General features: G+C 38.3%; 1 protein-coding gene across 3 annotated transcripts in view; it reads right to left on the bottom strand.

Moving 5' to 3' along the window:
- LOC137062313 (seizure 6-like protein) overlaps positions 1–23,507 on the bottom strand; it is a 71,749-nt gene that overhangs the window by 27,504 nt on the left and 20,738 nt on the right. Inside the window, exon 1 of one of the 3 annotated variants that reach the window (XM_067433178.1) lies at positions 6,365–6,482. The exons of the other annotated variants lie outside the window; for them this stretch is intronic. The gene's annotated coding sequence lies outside the window, so the exon portion shown is untranslated. Of the gene's footprint in view, positions 1–6,364; positions 6,483–23,507 lie in introns of those variants that run through there. 3 annotated transcript variants of the gene reach the window in all.

Below are 23,507 nucleotides of genomic sequence, written 5' to 3'. Positions count from 1 at the left end.
TTATCCCGCCCCTCGGATTGAGCTGTCAATGGTGAGTTTCCAGACCAAACATCTTGATATACTCTGGCTTGTCAGGCTGTACTCCCACTTGTAAGGATCCAAAAATATGAGACCACATTCAAAATTTGGGATAATGATTATAATAAAATATAAAAAATGTATATTATAGTGTGGAATTACATTACAACACCATATACTAAATATACCTTTCCATATCAAACTAATTCAGATGCATACGACTTCTAATCTCTGTTGGCTTTTTCACCACAGTGGCCATTCCTCAAGGTGAAAAAAAGAGGAAGTGCCTGATCAATTAAATTACACAGGCGAAAAAAGCTATTACCCTCAGAGAGTGATAGAGTGTTGTCCAGGGACGTTGTCTGAGCAATAAAACATGTAATGAAAGTGAGTACAAGAGAAAACCACCTGACGTGGAGTACACACAGCCACTTCGTCCTCTAGTGAAAGTTAATTGGTCCATGTACGTTATACATGCACTTCTGCTCAATATAAGCAATTCTGAATTTATTAAGAGATTCAAACCAGAAGCCAGTTGACAACTGGATTTATAACAGATATTTTTAAAGGGGTCATGACATGGAAATTATATATATAGAATTGCAGGAGAATCGTGATCTGTATTTGAAATAAAAAAAATTGTGACTCTCTGTGACTCAGGGCTTGTTTATATTGAGAAGGATGTTTTAAGTTTGAAACTTACAGAATGTTTTTACAAAATGTAGATTCTGTTTTTAGGTTTTAGAAGAAAAAAAAATCCACATATGACATTTTTGCAACTTATCTCTTCACAGTCTGTCAGAAACGCTTTGTTTAGTTCCAGTCCCTATGAAGCTCCTCCTATTGAGATGCACAATGTGCTCTTATTGGTTGGCTGGATCAGTGTGTTACTGCGAATAACTGCGAGTTTCAACCAAGCGGCAACCTCCCCAAGTTTCTCTTGAAGCACATACGGAAGTAAATAAACTGCAATTCATCGACTGGCCGCTAGAGACGATTTTACAAATTGGGGTTTTGGTCTATATGGCTAATAAAAAAATAAAATAAAAAAAAGTTTGTCTGCTGTCTGTTAGTCGTCACGTCACCTCAGCTCCACCCACATCCCGCATCTTTGCCCATTGCCAGTTATCTGGGAGAGACTTTAAGCTTCAAAAACTCTTCAGAAATCTATCGTGATGCCATGGACACTACGTCCATATTTGTTTTACAGTCTATGGTTTCAACACACTACTAACTAAATCAACCAGTCCTTTTTTGTATTTTTTGGGTGGTAATTATTTAAATGAAAAATATGTGACAAAAACTCAAAGACTACAATCAAGGCATTTCAGGGAGTTCAGAAACAATGTGCACTGATATAGAGAATAACAATGGAGGGACTTTGTGCTTTGGAACTTTGCAGAGCTTTTTCATGCTCAAACATTACACATTAAAGACAGTTGAGCGTGAAAAAAAGCACAATAGATCCTCTTTAATGGTACAAAAACCTCTTGCATGTCAAAAGATCAGGGAACATTTTATTTCTTATATCATAAGGTCGCTTATTCATAGCTCAGAAATCAATTGACTTGCTCAATGACTTGCTAATTAAATTCCTAAAATATATATTTTTTAATTCATAAAAAAAGAGAAAAACAAGACCATTATTAAAACACAGTAAGTGCAGAGCTATACAATGAATGTGGATAAATGCACAGATAAATTGGTCTTAGGAAAATTTGATGAGAAATTTGTTTGAGTTTATCTTTTCTCTTTGATTGCTCTGAGAGAGCTAAAGTCAAGCTAAAGTCTGCAGTTTGAGATCTCTTCTGAAGCTCTAGAAGAGACATATTCTACTTCAAGAATAGAACAATCTCTACTTCAGCAATGCCTCCTTTTGATCTTCTAATCTAATCGCTGTCTAAAAGAAACAATTGAAGTATTAAATAGATTTGTATTCATATGAGATGACTAAAACATCTGACCTATGAGGAATTGGATTTTATAACATTCATTGCGATTCAGTGCTAAAAACAACAACAACAGTCCTTCATCCATTAATGTTTCGATTTGAGGCAAAAGCTTTCCGTGATCACTGTTTGTGAGTGCACTGCGTTATCTCTGTCAATCATTTAATCTATAGGGACAAAGAGTAGTAATTTCACTCCATTGTTCACTGGATCTTTTTCATCGCGTTGAATTGCTGTTCTACACTGTTGGACTTTTATTTATAGCAAGTGGGTCAGACAAAGCCAACACCATCTGACACTAAAACTCCAGCGTCACTAAACACTACTGGGTTGTATAGTTAGGACAGGAGCCATTATCCACACAGAAAGAGAGAGAGAGAGAAAGAGAGAGAGAGAGAGAGAGAGAGAGAGAGAGAGAGAGTTTTAATGACACTATTTTTCAAACCTGCTATTTTGAATGTCAAATGGACTATTTCACCAGTCAGAAATTGCAAGCAGACACATTAAAAGCTTGTCACCACCGAAACCATTTTTCTGCTGTCTGCAACCTCCGGATATGAAATAGATGCAAATGTCATAAACCCCTGCACATTAATAAATCAAATGAGCAATCAATTATAAAAAATAATAATAAAGAAAATTACAGTAAAAAAATCAATGAATAAAAATAAAAAAAATCAAATGAAAAATGCGGTAGAATGTATTACTTTTTTAATTTGCAAGATGTAAATTACACACACACACACACACACACACACACACACACACACACACACACACACACACACACACACACACACACACACACACACACACACACACACACACACACACACACACACACACACGCACACACACACACACACGCACAAATTAAACCAATTTTTTTTTAAATTAAAACTTAAAAAAATAAATTCAAATGGGAATTTTCAGTCTAACAAGTAACAAGTCTAATGTATGACTATGAATGCATGATTATGAATATGTTTTATAATGAAATTATGATTTATGAAATGTTTTAATTTGTAAAAACAATATGGAAATTATATAAAGGCTAATTAAACAAAAACAAAAATAAAGCGAATTAAATACACTAAAAATGCAATATTCCATTTAGCAATTTATAATGCATACACACTCACCTAAAGGACTATTATGAACACCTGTTCAATTTCTCATTAATGCAGTTATCTAATCAACCAATCACATGGCAGTTGCTTCAATGCATAAGGGGTGTGGTCCTGGTCAAGACAATCTCCTGAACTCCAAACTGAATGTCAGAATGGGAAAGAAAGGTGATTTAAGCATTTTTGAGCGTGGCATGGTTATTGGGGCCAGACGGACCGGTCTGAGTATTTCACAATCTACTCAGTTACTGGGATTTTCACGCACAACCATTTCTAGGGTTTACAAAGAATGGTGTGAAAAGGGAAAAACACCCAGTCTGCGGCAGTCCTGTGGGCGAAAATGCCTTGTTGATGCTAGAGGTCAGAGGAGAATGGGCCGACTGTTTCATGCTGATAGAAGAGCAACTTTGACTGAAATAACCACTCATTACAACCGAGGTATGCAGCAAAGCCTTTATGAAGCCACAACACGCCCAACCTTGAGGCGGATAACCTAAACCTTAATGTGTATCTGATATGAATAAAACATTTATTTAAATTATAATTGAAAGCATTATTATTGCAGCGTCCATAGATATCAGCGTATGGAATCAAAATTTAAAGGTGCCCTAGAATCAAAATTTTAATTAACCTTGCCATAGTTAAATAAAAAAAGTTCAGTAAATGGACATCACATACTGTGAGTCTCAAACACCATTGCTATTATATCAAACAGGCTATTTTCAACATAACGCCAACTGTGACGCTTTTCATAGCCTTCCCACAGATAAAAAATATTGACAGTCATGGTTGAAGTTTATTTACAATCGGATACAGCAACAATTTAATCCAAAGTTATTCGTTTGTTCGGCTCATTTCACCTTGGAGAGTTTTTCTAACCTGGGGCAATATAGCAGGATTCGCTCAGTATCTAAAACTGAAGAAAGGGCCGATTCCAACCGTATTCCTGCAAGCAGTGAGTAGTGATTTATCCACTTCTTGACTGTCAAACCCATTTCTGATTCAATTGACAGTTTCTTAGTAAGACATCATTACGGTAATATCCCCTGTGCGGTCTAGATCTAACGCAAGATGGTAGTATAGGAAACTCCAAGTTGCACACATAACAGTTTGTCAGATTACAAAAGTTAATATTATTTCCTGCCACTGTTGTCATAAAATATGTCGATCCTTGTAGCTAACGTCACCTTCTTCACCATCTAAGTTAAAACGATAGTCATTTGACAAGGCTTAGTCAATTTGTTAAATAAATATGCATTTTTGAGAACTGAAGTATGATTATTTTGCAGCGGGTGAGTAGTAAACATGACACTGACTATTTTGAGTGGCTTCTGCATTACTTTGTTTGTTCGATTCTAAATAAATCGACTTTTAAATCAGTACTCTACTGTCAAAATGTACCGTTACTGTACAAACAACATATTTACGCGCTGCCCAGTTCAGTTCGTGATTCAAAGTTAAGAAGCTATCATTGTAAAATCATTGCCATGATGGATGGTATAACGTTAGATGTGTTAGCTGTCATTGAGCCATGCGGTGAAACAGCCAATCAGAGCAGAACTCTGCATTAATATTCATGACCCATCCATATAAGGCAAAAACAGAGCATTACATCCTAAGGACAATTTCTATGGTTGTAAATGGACCTGTAAAACCGTATCTGAACAATTTTTGACCTTAAATAAGCCACATACCCTCTATGTAGATATCAGAGAACAATTTAAAATATTGTTTCAAATCATTCTAGGACACCTTTAACAAACTACAGGTTACCTGTCTTTTTTATATATAGGCTAGTAATTCATTTAAATGTCTATTGGTCTATAAGGTTGAATAGTGATAACGTTATATGAAAAGCACTGAGCGGGTCGTTTCTGGCTCAGCGCCAGCCAAAGCGGAAGCAGGTTTAAATGCATCAGTGACACAAACAAACCAAAATAGACATGACTTTCTCAGGCCACATATAAAATTAGATGAGTTAAAAAGATTACTAAAATAAATAGGTATGGATGACAGTTAGTGACAGAATAAAAAGTTCAGTTTATCCCCTCATACTGACATGGATGTTCACAGAGCAGAGGTCACCTTTCTTTATTTCCTTTCTTTAATTCCAAAGGGATTATTATTTTGTGCGGTTTTATTTTGTTACTGTGTTATTTCTGGTTCAAAATGTAGCAAAAAATAACACTATAATATCTAAAGAGTGTTCATGTGATTTTATAAATGGGTGTGAAATTAATGAATACATAATAATCGTGATAATCGTGAAACCGTGATTATTTCTCAGACTGAAATCGTACCAACAAAATCTATAATATAATGCGTCTCTATGTGGAACGGGAGCTTCGTGCCCTGGATGTACATCCCACAAATCTCCATCAACGGCAAGATGCTATCCTATCAATATGGGCCAACATTTCTAAAGAAAGCTTTCAGCACCTTGTTGAATCAATGCCACCTAGAATTAACGTTCATTTCTGAAGGCGAAAGGGGGTCAAACACAGTATTAGTATGGTGTTCCTAATAATCCTTTAGGTGAGTGTGTATATGTATATATATAGTGATTAATTATGTGTATATTAATTAGTGATTAATCACATCCAAAATAAAAGTTTGTGTTTACATAATGTGTGTGTACGGTGTATAATTATTATGTATATATAAATAAATACACACACGTGTATATATTTAAGAAATATTTGCATGTACTGTATATATAATTTATCTAATATATATATATATATATATATATATATATATATATATATATATATATATATATAATTTTTTAATAAAAATACAATTTAAATATTAATATGTTATATTTTCCACCAAAAAACTTTTACATTAAAAATGTCATATTGTAAATTGTAATAAATTATATCAGAATTATATATTCTTATGGCTCACTCTGCTCTCTCATCAACATCAACCATCAAAAAAGAAAAATGCATGTGCACCAACTTTAATAACCAGAAATGAGGGTGTTATTTTCCCCGCTACTCTGAAGGACAAATGAACTATTCCACCGGTTAGAAATTGCTCACGTCAAGTAAACACATTAACACCCGTCCACACCGAGCCAGCGAAGCGCCTCGCAGTGATGTCAGTACGTTTGAGCTGGCCTGTGAACGCCATTCATTCACATGAGATAATGAGCCCCAAACACAGGGGCCCCAACAGCACAGCAATTACTAAGAGCACAGAGTCCAACACTGCTGCTGATTGAGAAATTAATCCTCCTCTAGCTGTCATCAACTTAAACCTCACCGTCTCTCCCTCGCTCATGCTGTCTCTCTCCCTCCCCGTCTCTCTCTCTCTCCCGCTGTCTCCGTCTTTTCTTTATCTTGTTTCCTCGACTCGGCTTCTTTCCGTCCCCCCGCACACTGCTTATTCTGTCGGATTATGACTCAGACAGCTTTCCTGACAGTGACGGTGGAAACAGAAGAAATGCAATTCAATAAATGGACAGCGCTGAGAAAAACGCAGGAGGGGCGGAAAAAAAAACCCGGTGGCAGCTCAACCATGCGAGAAATATTAATGTCTAAAACTGGACTGAGCTTCTAATGGTAGTTTCTAGCTGCTGTTTTTCTGGTTTTGGTGCTTTTGTAGCATATCTTTTGGATTGTAAATATATGACTGGTAATCAAACTCAGCAAAAAAATAAATGTCCCTTTTTCAGGATAATAAAGATTTTTAGTAAAACCCAAATAGGCTTTACAGACCTTCATTGGGAAATGTTTAAACAATTTTTTTCATGCTTGTTAAATGAACCATAAACTATTTTTGCACATGCTCAGGCGGTAGACAATTAATGTCATTGTTTCAGTAAATTTGGATATTAAAGAGACCTCTTTACTGACTCTGAAATACAACAAGAGAAAGATGGCCATAGCTGGGGTGTCCAGGGCCTGGTGGTGTATTAGTATACACTGCTCCAAATAATAAAAAGAAAACACTTACGGCTGGTTTCCACTGAGCATTGCGGTACAGGTTAGTACAGTAAAATTCTTTACCGTAAACCCTGATCTGGCTTGCATTTCCACCACCAACAGTACCTTATGATAGGCATGGTGTAGCTATCAACGTCATTCTCGTGCAAAGACGAGAGCAACACAGTGGACGACATACAGCAGATCTTGTTCTTGTTTCTTGGCATGTGGCTGTTGTCACAAGAACAAGCCATGCTTTGTTTGAGCCAAGGCTGCAAGAAAAAACACAGCTGAATTATTATTTTTTTGACGATTCTGTCAACTAATTAATGTTCTGCAGTGAGTCTAGCTCCACCCTTTAGTACGGGACTACTGTGCTAGGTAGCCCAAGGGAAGGGTGCCAAAAAAGTGGTACGGTATGGTTCAGAATTAAGGTACCATTCACAACTTCTGACAATGGAAACTGCTAATTTGCATACCGTACTGAACCTTACTGGTGGAAACGAGCCAAACAAGCCAATTAAACTTCTGGGATATCGATCTGTCCAGTTAGGAAAAATAAGTGTCACGGTGCATTTTGGTTTTGTTACCTGTTCATGTCTTTTATTTTAAAATTGATCAGTCATGTGATTCCCTTGCCCTTATGTAATCATGTCATGTGCTTACCTAGTTTCGTGTGTCTTGTTCTGATTGGTTCCCTTGTCTATGTGTCATGTCATGTGTCTAGTCATAATGACGTCGGTTAGAGGTTTGATTTATCGTCCTGCCCTACCTGCAACCCAATCAGTTTGCATAGACATTCTTGCCGTGCCATCACTAGGAGATTTGGTGTGTCTCCCAGCACAGTTTCAAGAGCATGGAGGATATACCAGGAAACAGGTCATTACACAAGGAGAGCTAGATAGCAGGGAAACATAGCAGGGCAACAACCCAGCAGCAGAACGGGTAACTGCTCCTTTGTGCGAGGAGGAGCACTGCCAGAGCTCTACTAAATGACCTCCAGCAGGCTACAGGTGTGCATGTTTCTGACCAAACTGTCAGGAACAGACTTTATAATGGTGGCATGAGCAGAGGTGGACAAACTACACAACTTCATCACTTAAAAGTAACAGTACTATTGATCAAATATTACTCTGTTACAAGTGAAAGTTGTAAAAACTGATTTTTACTTGAAAAAGTTTTACTTTGTAAAAGTACAGAAGTATTTGTTCTCAAACGTACTTAAGTATCAAAAGTAAATTTCCTTGACAACTCATTATTTTATTAGTGTTGTATAAATGCATACTATGCCATCATGGTTTAAGCCAGTCAGTGATGCTCCATCCGACATACTAGCATATGACAAACTTAAACTCATTTACATACTTGTATAAAAGTTACAAAGAACTTTACAAAGCTGCAGTCACTTTGAGGCCGAATGCACGGATCCAATACACTTATACACATCTGATATTCTCCAACTGCTACTCAACAAAATGAACATTTTGACATCCGTTGTCTTCCATTTAGCTATAAACTATTAATCAATGTTCAAAAAATGCTGGGAAATCATTGAACTTCACGTGACTCTACAAGAGTGATTCCTGAAAGGCTTTCTGCAAAATCCCAAACCCATCCATGGAAAAAAATCACCCACTTACTTTAAGAGCTATTACAGAAACAACTTCAAGAAAAAATAATACTCAAGTAAAGTACAGATACTCAAAAAGTGTACTTAAGTACAGTACTCAGGTAAATGTACTTATTAATTGTCCACCTCTGGGCATGAGGGCTTGACGTCCTCTAGTGGGGCCTGTGCCCACAGCTCATCACTGTGCACTGCAGCTCGATTGGCATTTGCCAGAGAACACCAGAATCCAAGACCGCCATTGGAACCCCATTCTCTTTACGGATGAGAGCAGGCAAACACTGAGCATTTGACAGATGTGAAAGAGTCTGGAGATGCTAGGGAACGTTCGGCTGAGTGCAACATAATCCAACATGACCTGTTTGGTGGTGGGTCAGTAATGGTCTGAGGAGGAATATCCTTGGAGGGTGGACAGACCTCCATGTGCAATGGTTCCCTTACTGCTGTTGGGTACCAGGATAAAATCCTCACATCCATTGTCAGACCATATGCTGGTGCAGTGGGCCCTCCAGGAGGTTCCTTCTGGTGCATGATAATGCTCAGCCTCATGTGGCTAGAATGTGTAAGCAGTTTTTTAGATGACGATGCCATTGACTGGCCCGCACATTCCCCAGACCTGAATCCATTTGAGAACCTCAGGGACATTATGTATCAGAGCATCCAAAGCCTTAGTAACACCACAGACTGTCCAGGAGCTCACTGATGCCCTGATCCAGGTCTGTGAGGAGATCCCCCAGGACAGCATCCGCCATCTCACCTGGAGCGTACCCAAATATTGTCATGAGTGCATACAGGCACATGGGGGCCATACACACTACTGACGTACATTATGAGTTGCCGTTAACCAATCAGCCTGTGATTTCAGTGTTGTACATGGATTTTAGATTTTGAATTCAGCCCTCAGTGTTTTGATAATTTTGGTTTCCATTAACGAAACAGATTTTTTTTTCTTAACAAATTATCGAATGTATATAAATTAGATTTTCAAATTGAATATTTCAATCATTGAGATCCAATGTGAATCTCTTGACCGAATGATGCTTTTAATTGCAACAAGTACTACCAGCACACAATCATGGTAATACCATAGTTTTAGTACCATCAAAACACTGTAGTGTAAATATGGTAATTTAGTACCATGGTAGTAGCATTTACCACAATACATTTTTGTAATGAGATAATTTACAAAAAAGACATAAAAGTGTATATGTCATAGCTCAACTGTTAGAAAGTAAATTGTTAGAAAGTATTCCTTTTATTAGGAAGCAAATAAAACTTGAGTAACATACTGTATCTGCATCAGTTTAAATAATCCAAAAGGGTTTTATGTCATATGACATTATGGTTAAAAACATCCCATGCTACTCTAGCCGAAGCTGTCTCAGTAACAAGCCATATTCCAAGGCTTTCGTCTCTTGAAATCTAGGAATATAATTCCTCTCAGCAGCATCCTTTGACATTCAAACAGAGGTGAAAGAGGGCCAATCACACGGCACAATGGTCTTTTCATCACTAGGGCTTGACAAGAGGAAGATCCTGACCAATCTGGATCAGAAAGAACCCTGAGATCCTGTCAACTAAGTACAAATGCTTGATGGTTAGTATCCCGCCTCTCTTTGTCTGTCTGTATCAAATCCAAAAGCGGTTCGAAGCGAATATGCCAAAATCAAAATAAAGGCATTCAGTTGTCATAATTGCAGCCTAGAGAGCAGTTGGAGGATTTTCAGTTATACTCTGCTGCCGCAACAACCTGGAGAGATTTACCAAGCGTTCTCTGCTGTTGATAAAGCACAGCGTATTTACCTCCATGAGACACTGTTGTCTTTATCAGGATGCTGCTAAAAGCCAGCAGCTATAGAGAGCAGCAAGCGCTCCAGAAGTAAAAATACTATTCATTTTCTTTAGAGGAAAAACTGGCTTTTAGCAATAACGTATTAAAACCCAGAGTCCTACCGTGAGTTCTGAGCATGAGAGATGGTCTTCTGCTTTTACCATGGAAACAAAAAATGTAGCAATAGAAATTACTTATTTTATTAAAAATAAACCTTTCTTTTCTAAGCAAAAACATGCCTCTTTCAATGCAAATTAGTTGATTTTTAGAATATAAATTATTGAATGTATTGCTAGGCACAATTTAAATAATTTATGCTTCAAGTCAAACTTTGTAATGTTACGATTCATCTGGGAGCTGGTTGGTTCGCTTCAAGGTTCAGAACCCTTTTATGAAATCCCTATGGCAAAAATTAATAGGAAAAACTATTTCCAGAAGCAACAGCACTGAAAGAAATTGGGAAGTCATAGTACAAGAAAAGGCATTAAAATAAGCTACAAATGACTTGACCGAACCAATAAACACGCTCTCGTGGATTTGAGCAGAGCTTCCCACACACTTCCACATCTCCCCCGTTCTACACGGCATCCCATTATCACCGTTTAGTGCATGACTGTGTGCTGACTCATTAAAGGTGTCAATGATCCCACCATAGAGAAAGAGTAACAGAGTGGTTGTGAAAGGAGGGATTTCATGAGATAAAGAGGACGGTGGGAGGGGAGAGAGAGAGAGAGAGAGAGAGAGAGAGAGAGAGAGAGAGAGAGAGAGAGAGAGAGAGAGAGAGAGAGAGAGAGAGAGAGAGAGACCAAGCAACTGTGTGTTTCTGGGCAGAGCAGATAAAGGCCACCGCCATTGGCTGTATGGATGCGGGGAAGAATTGCATGCTTGTCAAGGTTTGAACGCATGGCTGAATAGAAAAACATATAACTAACCTTGACTTTTCAATCTCCACATTTATCTGCTTTTATGCCCTTCCTCTTTCCACCGCCGGTGACATTCTCTGCGCGCTTTACAGCTGTCAAACAGACAATTACTGTAACCGTAAATTCCTGAGGCACATTCCCCGTCTGTTCATATTCAGTTGCTGTAGAAAAGCACCGTGTGTGAAGGCTACATTGCTTATGACTACATGCTACAAAACGCCACGCATATTAGGGGGGGGGGGGGGGGGGGGAATTAGCTTAATAGCTGTCCGTGAGAATGATTTAACCCCAGGGAAAAGAAACACAAGTGTAACGTAAACATAACAGTGTTGGCAACTGACAAGTACCAGACGGTGTTCACAATTAGCAACCTTTATAGCTCCGACGGTTGTTCTTGGAGCCTAGCTGAGCGTTCTGGGAGGTCTATGTACAGCAGTGGTTCTTCTGCAGGAGCGCAGGGATCACAATCACCAAATACCAAATACCATATATGTATAGATAACAGATATGTATTAGCTGAATCCGATCGATAGCCATGGGTTTCTCCACGCTTGAGGACGTCATCGCTTTGCGCGCTCGTCATTCTTTAGCTCCGCCCACACGATACGCCTCCAGGCGCTCGTTTTTTTCGGAAAGACTCGGTACAGCCCATATTTCTTTTATAAATATAATAAAACTAAAGACTTTTCGGAGATATGAAGGATGCAATACTACTCTATAGATACTCAAGATTGACATGAGATTGACTGAAACTGAGTGTTTCACCCCCCCTTTAATAACTGCCAGCATTGGCTAAAAGACTGTTAGTAGAGCTGCACAATATACTCCCTGTAAAAAAAAATTAAGCTCCCAAAAAGCTTCATTTTGGGGTGAACTAACCCTTTAACTATTTTTCTTAGTATAAATAACATTTTAAAAATCCACTACAGTACAAATAACCTTTTGTGGAATGGTGAAGTTCCATGGATATTAAAGGTTTATCATGGGACCATATGACAATAGAGAACCTAGAAAAACATACTAATGAGTCAGATTCAATGCAACCCCATGAGCAGGATTTAGGCTGAATTTGAATTGACTCACTTAAAAAGAATCTGTTTATAAGAGTCATTTGTTCATGAATCGGATATCAATCACAGCTTGCGCTGTATTTGTTATTGCAGTTCACTTTACAAAGAAACTATGTCAGGTAAAACCAGATAGAAACAGAAAATATCATGGCGTATTAGTGGTGCTAAGGCAGATGTTTCAGGTTTTTTTGCCTGACAGACAATGCAAATACCATAGATTTATACTACCTTTCAAAAGTTTGGGGTTGGTAAGATTTTTACAAAAAGTTTTTGAAATTCTCTTATGCTTACCAATCCTGTATTTATTTGATCCGAAATACCATAAAACAAAGTTTACAATATAAAGTAACGGTTTTATATTTGGATGTACTGCTGTGATACGGTGGCCCAGTAGTGCACAACACAACGAAATTTAACAGCAAACATACGTTCACAACACAAAGAAATCAAGCCACAACACAATGGCAAGTAAAACTAACTTTACCTCACTCCGAGTGGTCGGGAGCATTTCTGTTGTGTTGAACTTGTGGCTTTATTTCATTGTGTTGTGAATTTATGTATGCTTTTTAAATTTCGTTGTGTTGTGCACTATTGGGTCACTGTACTCGACCACCGTAGACTTGGCTGAAGATCCAAATGCAGTCATTATTAACCTGTTTGCATCTTTTTTCTTATTTCTGGAAACTTTAAAAGTGTTTTTGTTTTTGTTTTGCTTTTTGATTCATGTCATGATTAAAATGCGTCAATGTCATATAACTAATGTGAAAGGTCACATGACCAGTTCGGTTTACTTCCTGCTTTCACATCTAGCAGATGTCTTCCTTAGACTACAAAAAGAAGATATATATATATATATATATATATTTCTCATAAGAGATGTAAATAACCCCCCTCCCCTAAGTGCTGTGTGTAGCATCACCTCCACTCCCACACTAAAAAACGGCTGAATTTTCTGCATCATTACTCCAGAAATGAATCTAATGTGATGATTTTGTAAAGTCCTTAGTAAATAAAAGTATTCATTTATTCTTTTTTCCCCAATCTTGCTGACTTTTGAATGGTACGGTATATCTAAGAAGGAACCAAGTCAAATCTAGAGATTAGGATATTTCATAGACTTGGAACTGGCTCATTTGACTTACGCTAGCAAATAACACCCTAGCAACCACTCAGAACACCATAGTAACCACATAGCAAAATGTTAAAACCAATCTTACACCTTACAGCAACCACTTGGAAACCACTCCAACACAATATTTTTCCAAACAATACCTGCATATTAATTATATTTGAACTATTGACTCAAGCGCACATTTCAACATTAATTAATCTAAATTCTCTATATGACGGCAGCCATTTTCTCAAGGGATCATTGGCCTGGCTCACTTATTTGAACACCTGCCTCATTAGCTGTGGCGCTCGGCCCTGAGCTCAATGGCAGTTACAGTGGCTATTACTAGGAAGTCACACCAAAGAGATAGAGACAGAGAAGAGCAGGATTCAGAAATAATGATTTTTTTTTCCAGTGGAAGCTAATGAGCACAGCACAGACATCGGGTCGATGTCTCGGGACAGTTGCTGTATGCCCCCAGTGGGTCAGCCGAGCCCTCTAGATCTAAAGCTGAACTGGAGCAGTCATTGATCGCATCGGGACGGGCCACATGACACATCATCTCTGCCTGAAGTGCTGCCCAATGCACCACGGACACAATATTAAACCAATGAACTACCACGCGAACATCTTAATCATCAGCCGAGAGTCTGTAAATATGTACAAATTACATCAAGAGTCTTGGACAAATGCCTGGTGACTTTATGAACAAATTGGTGGTGAATGTACTGTACAGTTCTAGATTGACTCAGTCGTCCGTCGATGTGGAAAATAAGAGCTGTCAATTCTGTTCCAGTACAGATGGCAAATTCACACGGCATGTAAAGCTTTTCAGCACAAATCAGCTTGAGTCTGTAATAAGATGGGTAAAAGACTTGGCATCAAAATGGTAAAATATAGGTGTTTAATAAGCTTATTTTGTTGCTTAAAGGTAAAGTGTGCTATTTTAAATATAATTTTTTTTCCTATTCAAGTGAAATGTGCAAAGACAACTATAAGCATTCATTAGTTGGTGATGAACATTCACGACTCATTTTACACTTGTAATGTGATGTATTTCTGAGTGAAACAGCACACAGAACCAAAAAATGTCAAGCAGGAAAACGGATTGTTTTACATTTTAATTCTACCTGCTCAAATTTGAATTGCAATTCTCCATCATGTTTGCTTTGCTCCCTCAATTCAAATCCAATTCAATTTCAGGATCTGAATTGGAATTCAAAAGGCATTCTTGAATCAATTCTGAATGGCTCACAACCTGATTTCATATAATGGGAACAGATGGCAAGTTTAAACTGTATTAAATAGGGCTGTGCAATATATCGAAATTATCGAAATATCGCAAATGTACATATCGCAATATGCATATCGCAACGACAGGCAATATCTGAATGATTTTAATCGGCTACTTCAACATTTTGAAAAGTATATGTCTTAGGTCGACAGAGTAGAGAATAGACTGGGCAAACGACTGTTACTTATGGGACTTGCTTGATGTCAAAAAGAGTTATTAAATGCGATAATTTGCGAAAATCTACAGTCTCACGCTGTCTGACACACACACACACACCGAAATGTGGAAATAAATGTTTGCTAAAAAACTGCTGGTCACTTTCAGGAGTTGTAGCGATGCTTTCTTTTTCCAGAAAGAATGTGAAACAAATTGTTTCATTCTCATTTTTTAAATAATTTTTTTAGTATAATTTAAATAGATTTTACACTCTAATAGCAAAATCGTATCGCATATTGCAGTATTTAACAAGATATTGCATATCGCATTTTCTTCAATATCGCACCACCCTAGTATTAAAGTATGGGCTCAAATAAATGTAAATCATACTTAAATCCAATTTATGGTGAGGTAAGTTTAGCGATCTACTACAATGTCGAATGGCTTTCACTCTAAGAAAAGTGTGTGAAAATATGTCTAATATGAAAGAATGTCCTGTATTGTTTTTTCTCATGTTTTACCCTTTTTTAAAATTGCACTGTTTTAACATTGAAGAAATATCCATAACAGAAAAGGGTACTGCCAGGATCTGTTTGACTTACAGCTACTTCAGCCTAATAAACGGGAGACGGGAGGGACTATTTTAATGCTTTGCATCGTCTCCATGATCATTGCTGCCTTTAGAGGGATCTCCTCCACTCTCAGATGCTCTGGGGCCGATTGTGTTGGATTCCCTCCAGGATGGCGACTGGCGCAGTGAGGCAGATGGCATCTCCTGGCCGTTTGTCATCCAAGCGTCTCCGAGCAGCTGCACAGGTGTGTCTACTGCACAGACAGCTGTCCTACCCCTCTCTCTCCTCTCACATCCTTCCCTCTTTCCTTTGCCTTTAATCTCAGCGCTCCTCCCTCAACATTCTGACCTTTGCTTCGCTTTCATTTATGTTATTTTGGGACGGTGCGTTCCACAAAGGTGAAACGAATAACGTTTTCTACGATACGACGAGAGCGTGATTAACCACTTCTCTGGAGAACAAAGGGTGACAATACATCAAAGGGCCGCATCCTCTCCATTCTTCCTCTCCTGCCTTCATTTAACTTACAAAGTGTGCACCGGGATCCAAAAGATCAAGAAGACTGATAGAACGATCCCACTCGCTTCTTTTCTCTTGCTCTGGGCATTAGCATACACAAACACAGATTCCTCACAAAATAGCACACTACTACCATTTCTTTAGTACGCATTATATACACAAATGTTCAAATGTTCGGGGTCAGTATGAATTTTTTTCTAAAATAGAAATAAATGATTTTATTCAGCAAGGACTCATTAAATTGATAAAAGGCGACATTTATAATTAAAAAAGATTTCAATTTTTTAATAAATGCTGTTCTTTTCAACATTCTATTCATCAACGAATCCTGAAAAAAAGACATTGGTTTCCACAACAATATTTCTTAGCACAACTGTTTTAAATGAAAATAATGAATATTTCTTAAGCAACAAATTATCATATTAGAATGATTTCTGAAGGATCATGTGACACTGAAGACTGGAGTAATGATGCTGAAAATACAGCTTTGATCACAGGAATATATTACAATACAGTTTTACCGTATTTTAAATAAAATAAATGCAGCCTTGATGAGCATAAGAGACTTATTTCTTGTTTCACAGAAATTCACATTACATACTATAAACAGTGCACAGCAATAGTATGCATACTTGCTTTCATAAAAGCTACTTAGTATGCCATTTGAAAAGATATTTTGCGATTCTTACCTACATATCTTTTCATGCCAATGTCGCATTTGGCATGTTCACTATGTACTTTTCTTTGTAAAGCTACTTTGGAACATTTTGAATAGAAAAAGTGTTCCATTAAATATAAAACACAATGGAACTGAGGCTGAATTCCACTCTTGTTTTTCCAAAGAATCCCTGTGTTGATATTCATATTGCCATGACAACCCATCTTAAAAGCCTTCTCCATTTACAATTAATGCGGTTGCATTTATTTATTGATTTATTTATGCTTTATGCTACCCAGAGGAAACCCGTCGTACGTCTAAAAATCAAAGTGCTTGTCTGTCATCAAAACACAGATCTTACAGTCTCATGACAGTGAGGAGGCTTCATAAGCAAGTTTGATGGATGCAAGATGGAAGGAAGGGGTAAATGAAAAGAGTGTTTTTCTCTTTTTTTCTCCCTCTTCTCCATGCCTTGACTCCTCCATCTTGAGCTCCATGCATGAACGGGAGGCAGTCAGGAGTGTGAGTGGTGTTTCAATGACTGTTGCCCACAGAGAAGCACTAAAGTGTGCAGGCCTGCCAAGAACCCTCCAACCGATCGCTCATTCACACGCTCAAAAGACCTGGATCCGACCGCAGCCGAGACCGCACAGACAGAAAACAGCCGGCCACACATATTTAACACCTAACATCTCACGCTTACTGCGTACCATGGTATTGCCATGCTTTTTTTAAATCATGGTAATATCACTGTATTCTTTGAAATACTTTGACTTTATCACTTTTGTAAGGAAAATGGTAATACCATAAATTAAATATTTACCATGCAATGCTTTTGATATGATACCAATGTAATTCGCACTTTATCAAACTCGCCATTTTATGAGGACATTTTTCGGTTTATGGATTATTGTATGCGACTAAACCTTAGCAGTAGCAAGCAAAACGGTTTTGCACGTCAGACTACTGTAACGTTATACAGAGAACAGCAATGGAGTAACCGTTAGCGCATTTGAATGACGAAGCACGCGATCGTGTCGTTTACTGATGTTTACTCACGCGACGATAGCCAACAGCACAGACATTTGAAGCAGTTTTACTCACCGGCTGCTTCCAAAGCAGGACCGAACCTTTATCACTGGGACCGCTCCGTCAAAAACACACTTCTTTGGTATGATTTGGTGAAGTCCTGTGACAGCAGTGGCGTGGAGATCCACTTTGCGACGCGACTAAAGCGATGTTGTGAAGCTTCCCGTCATTTCTGCGTTCAAATCGGTTTAAATGCAGCGCTGCCTTCCCGGAATGCTGTGCTGAAGCGTTGAAGTCGCTTGACGTCACCCATAGGAATAAAGCGGAGCGCGGCACGGACTATAACCGACATAAGTGAAACTTTGTCTATGTTTAGGATGGGAATCCAAGTCTTTAACAGTGTAAAAAGCTCAGTATGCATGAAACAGCATTTCACCCCCCCCCCTTTAAGTACAGTGGCGGTGCCATGGTATCAGACATTAATATGGTACTTTGAAACACTTACCATGACTTGTAAAACAAAACATTGTTTTACCTTGTACAAAAACACCATTGTAGTAAAATGCTGCATGTCTAAAGTACCATGTTCCATTTTGTAAGTTTGGTCTAAGGTAATACAATTTTTTGGACAATAGAATAGCGTGATATTTTTAGAAAAAATATCTAATACTATGTAAATAAATACTATAGTACATGATTTATAATAACATGGTAAAAACACTATTTTAAAGAGAAAATTGTAAAAAAAGAAAGAAAAAGAAAAGTTCACCCAAAAATGAAATCTATGTCATTAATGACTCACCCTAATGTCGATCCACACCCGTAAGACTTCCGTTCATCTTCAGAACACAGTTTAAGATATTTTATCTTTAATAGTTTTATATATAATAGTGTATGCAGGTGTATGCACACTATACTGTCCATGTGAATAAAGATTCAAATGGTAATGAATCAGCGGATTGATTCATGATTCGGATCGCCAATGTCACGTGATTTCAGGAGTTTGATACGTGATTCGAATCATGAATCAATACGCTGATTCATTACCGTTTGAATCTTTATTTGAGGTTTGAAAACAAAAGCGGAAGAGAAGACAATCCTGAATAAAGTGATAGTTTTTGCTGTTTTTGGACCAAAATGTATTTTCAATGCTTCAAGAGATTCTAGTTAACTAACTGATGTTACATATGGACTACAGTGATGATGATTTTTTTCCCTTTCTGGACATGGACAGTATAGTGTGCTTACACTTGCATACGCTCTCGGACTAAATATAAAATATCTTAAACTGTGTTCTGAAGATGAACGGAGGTCTTACGGGTGTGGAATGACATTAGGGTGAGGAGTTAATGAAATCAATTTCATTTTTGGGTGAACTAACCCTTTAATATATATTATATTTAGTAATGCATGACACAACGCTGGATGTCAAAAATACTACATGCTTTTTGGTTATGTACCTTACAAAAGTGAGGGTATCAGAAGGTAAATTACTATGGTGCATATTTACACAGTATAATGTCTAAAATACCAGGGTGCTTTTTTAAGGGGTTCAATGGCATTACCGTGTTATTTTGACATGCACTAATGCTATGCTACATTAATAATAAGTAAACATTCTGTATCCTGGTATAGCCTATATCAAAAGTATGATGGTATGGTATGTGTAAAGGGCATTAAAGCCCTTCGGTCACATTTCAAAACATTAATTCTCATTTACAAAAGCAGCAGGCACGATACTCTCACATTCAGAAATGATTCAGATCTAAACGTTTGAAATTACATTAATTCAGAGGCTCTGTCTAAAGCTGTCTTCATGCCCTGAATAAGTCATTTCCATAATAGCTGTAAAATGAAGTTTTGGCACTAAATCGACTCTCCCCACCTGCTGAGACTGTCCGTCTGCATTAGCGGCTGACAGCGCTCGCAAGCACAGGATGGAACAAAACCCGACAGCCGAAGGTGTGTAAAACATCGAGCTAAAACGTTAAGGCAAACACTCGCTCTTAATGTCACCGCGGAGACAGGGGAGCTGACGGCAATGCTTTGACTGCATTTCTCACCTCATCTCGACGCGCTAAATGCGCCCGTGCTCAGGTGAAGGCAGCTCTCAAGTCAGAGAAACAGGTTGGGACTTTTCAGAACATGCGACCTGTCAGCCACTGCTTTGAAGTAAAGGGAAGCTGAAATATTAAGCATGTAAAATGCTCCACGGAAATTGAGGTGTCATGCGCCTGACAGATGGCGCATGCTTTGCACCAACCGTTCCATCTGGCTGAAGTGACACCGTCATATTCAGAGGCTCAGATTCATCATGGAGCGTCTTCAAAGTTCAGCGCTGACGTTCTGAATCGCTCATTCACGTGCATCATTAGAGATGTAGCCGTGTTAGGAGCGATTATGAGCTATTCCTCAACTTTATCTCTCTTTTTAAATCAAGGCGTCTGTTGGCAACAGCAAACCTCTAGATGTTTTAAAAGCTTTGTTTTACAGTTATAGGGCCAGATTAAGGCTACTAAACAGGGCAAATTAGCAGGAAAGCACGATTCCATAAATGCGCTGATGGGAGTGGAAAGCTCTGCGCGTGATCTACTGAAAACGTGCAAATTAATGAACACAGACAATTTTCATAATGATCAATGCAATCTTCCCGTTAGCGTCTGGTTTAAGACGTGCTTTTTTTGGGCGGTAAATAACGGCGCAAATACCAGTAAATTGATGAGTGCAAACCTTTAAATCATCTTGCGTGATTAATTTAAATACTCTCCTTCCGTAAATTTTAAGGCCTCTGCCCTGTAATGTAATGTAGTGTAATATGTGTCTATGTAATTAATCTAAATTTTCTTTTTCCTAGATTCGCGGTATATTCTAGCCTGACAAGCCAGACCCACATCAAGATGTTTGGTCTGGAAACTCACCATTGACAGCTCAATCCGAGGGGCGGATAAACGGTTGTCTTTCAAACTCCCTCTGCACGCGATAGGATAGCGCTACAACCAACCAGAGCAACGAAGGTGAAGCGGAGCTAGATGACAGATTAAAATTTTGTCGTATCCGGTCGGCAAAACTCCGAACACATCTTCCCTTTTTAAGAATGACTTCAGTGCCGTTCTTTGTTCTTTTCTCAGAGAAAAGCTTAACTCCAAGTCTTCCAGAGTCTCGGTCAAAGCTGATCTGAAAGGCCGCCGTTGGCCAGCTTCTGTGTTTACTAGAAGCACGCAAGCGCAACTCGGCCATCATAATGTTAAGCCCCGCCCACCGCCCAAATGTGATTGGCCCGACCAGAGTTTGGTTTTTACAGCTCAGAAGTGAATTGAGAGTTGCTAGATGATACTCGGGGCAGATTAGATTTGCTGCCACTAGGGTGCGTCTAGATTTCTAGGGTATATTCGTTTTCTCCGGACAAATTTTTACCGGTCCAATCACTAACAGAGGGAGTGGCTGACAACGATGACGTTGATATTGTGCGCTAGTTTGAGTTGCATATCAGTAATGGCGGCGGAGAAAGTTGCGAGCAAAGGCATTCGGTCCATTGTGGCAACGCTGCCGAATTATATTATAAGTTAAAGCCAGAGCAAGAACAATCTTTGCTGAGTTTTGTTGGTGCCCATGATGTTGTGGCCCTCCATCCCATTGGGTTTGGAAAAAGTTTGATTTCTTCAGCTCGCTCTGTTTGTGGTAAAGGAGTTGGCTAAGGCGAACGCAATGACATACGACATGACCAAATGTTAGCGACTGGTTATGGCAGAGTTAACGCTTGTGAATGGAGAGTGGCCAGACTCTTTGTACAAATGAAATGTACAAAAGTCTGGTAGGACCAGGAAACGTACACATAATTTCATTACAGTAAACATGAGTTTATGGCCTTTTCTTTCCACAACAACAGTAGATAGCACATGTAATCAGAGGAAACAAAATCACAAAGACGATTCAAACTCACACTTCCCATTTGAGCATCATGGCTCAACATGTGGGAGAAACATGGTGGTCACAACCCAATGCAATTCATTTCTGAGACGATATTCTTTTGCATTAAATAATACCAGGATCATCTAAAAATTAATAGGTTGATTTTTATTCATGTTGATTAATCGTAGGCATGCACTCACACGCTTTTCAGTAAAACTTCAGTTTCATTTGTTAGCATTATTTATTTAACATGAACTAACAATGAAAAATACTTGCCGTTATAGATGTTAATGCCAACATGTCTTAAAATCAAAAGTTCCATCTGTTTATATTATTTAAAGGCCCACTGAAGTGCCTTGAAACATGCCGCATTATTCAACGTGTTGACATCATTTCCAAAGAAACAGGATGACAGGGCAGGACGTATCAAACAGCTCCTCCCCTTTTTTTAAAACAGCCAATAGTATTTTGTTTATATCACAGCTTGACTAGATCCTTTCAGTAAAGCTGCAGTTTCTTCCTAATCTCTAACAGTTTCTCTTCACAATCTCCATTTCACTTTGAAATACAGCCTTCTGTACAGAATTTAAATGAGCTCGATACGTTTTGTGTTCTGCGCGGACTCGATCATACGAGCCGCTCTGTGCTCTCGTGTCTGCGGCAGCTGCGGCAGTGCACGTGAAACTACCGTCAAACCAGACTTCATTCACCTCAAATGAAAGCATATTATAAAGTGCGCTCTGTGCCATTGACCATATAGAATATTAAATGTGTGAACAAGTGACTGATTTCAACATCTATTTAGGGGGTTGGTCACTTCAGATTAGAGAGCATTTGACTGGATAGAAAATCTGATGAGAAGCTGAAAGGCAGCGTGATGTCATCAAACTCATTGATCATTTTTGGCGGTTATATTTTCTAAATGTGAAGTTTGTCGTCGTTTTGGAGAACACTAGCTTATAGATAACAATAAGGCTAACATATTCATAAGAAAAAGCCAAAAAACTCCTATTTTGATTTCTGGGGGACTATAGCTAACATTAACTATTATGTAACTCAACAAAGATTAATAAATACTGTAAAAAATGTATTGTAGTTAATGCATTAACTAGTTAACTATTGGACCTTATTGTAAAGTTTACCCACTATCAGAGTAAACATTTTAGTGCATTTAATGATGCAATTCATAAATGGATCCAGTGCAAATAAACACAAAACATGCACTATTCTCTTTTCATGGTCAAGATGAACTAATCCTTTGAGCCATTCATTAGTTTTGTCAGATTCAACCGACCAATACGATCAGTCAGGGCTGATTAACACTGCCTGATCATTTCATTAACACTCTGAGGCAACAGATGCTCGGCTGTGAAACTCTTGTGTCAGGATGTTTACACTAAACTGTTTCCTCACGTTTTCATCGGGAAACATTAAAGAGGGCCTTAATTTCACATCAAGTCTTTTTTCATTTGACAGGCTCTGCCTCTTTTACACACTGCCTACTAGGTAAGGGAGTGTAATGGTTAAAATTAAATTGGCTGTTAACCAATAGTTTGATGGGCTAAAGAAGAAAAGCATCCATATTTTGCCCTTCAGCAAAACACAGATTGCTCCAGGGGGATTGAACCTGAAACAAGACCTAGAGAAGCATTTACCCGTGCAAAATAAATTACAAAGGTAACACTGTTTCTGGCAGCTAACATATAATATCACAGCTGAGATCAAGAGGGAAATGTAACTGGTTGTGAAATGTGAATTCTATGACTGAGTTTAAACGAAAGA

This window comes from Pseudorasbora parva, chromosome 23 (genome assembly GCF_024679245.1).
Source record: "Pseudorasbora parva isolate DD20220531a chromosome 23, ASM2467924v1, whole genome shotgun sequence".
Lineage (NCBI taxonomy): Eukaryota > Metazoa > Chordata > Actinopteri > Cypriniformes > Gobionidae > Pseudorasbora > Pseudorasbora parva.
Note: the sequence above shows the minus strand (reverse complement) of the source record. Positions and strands in the feature narration are given on the sequence as shown.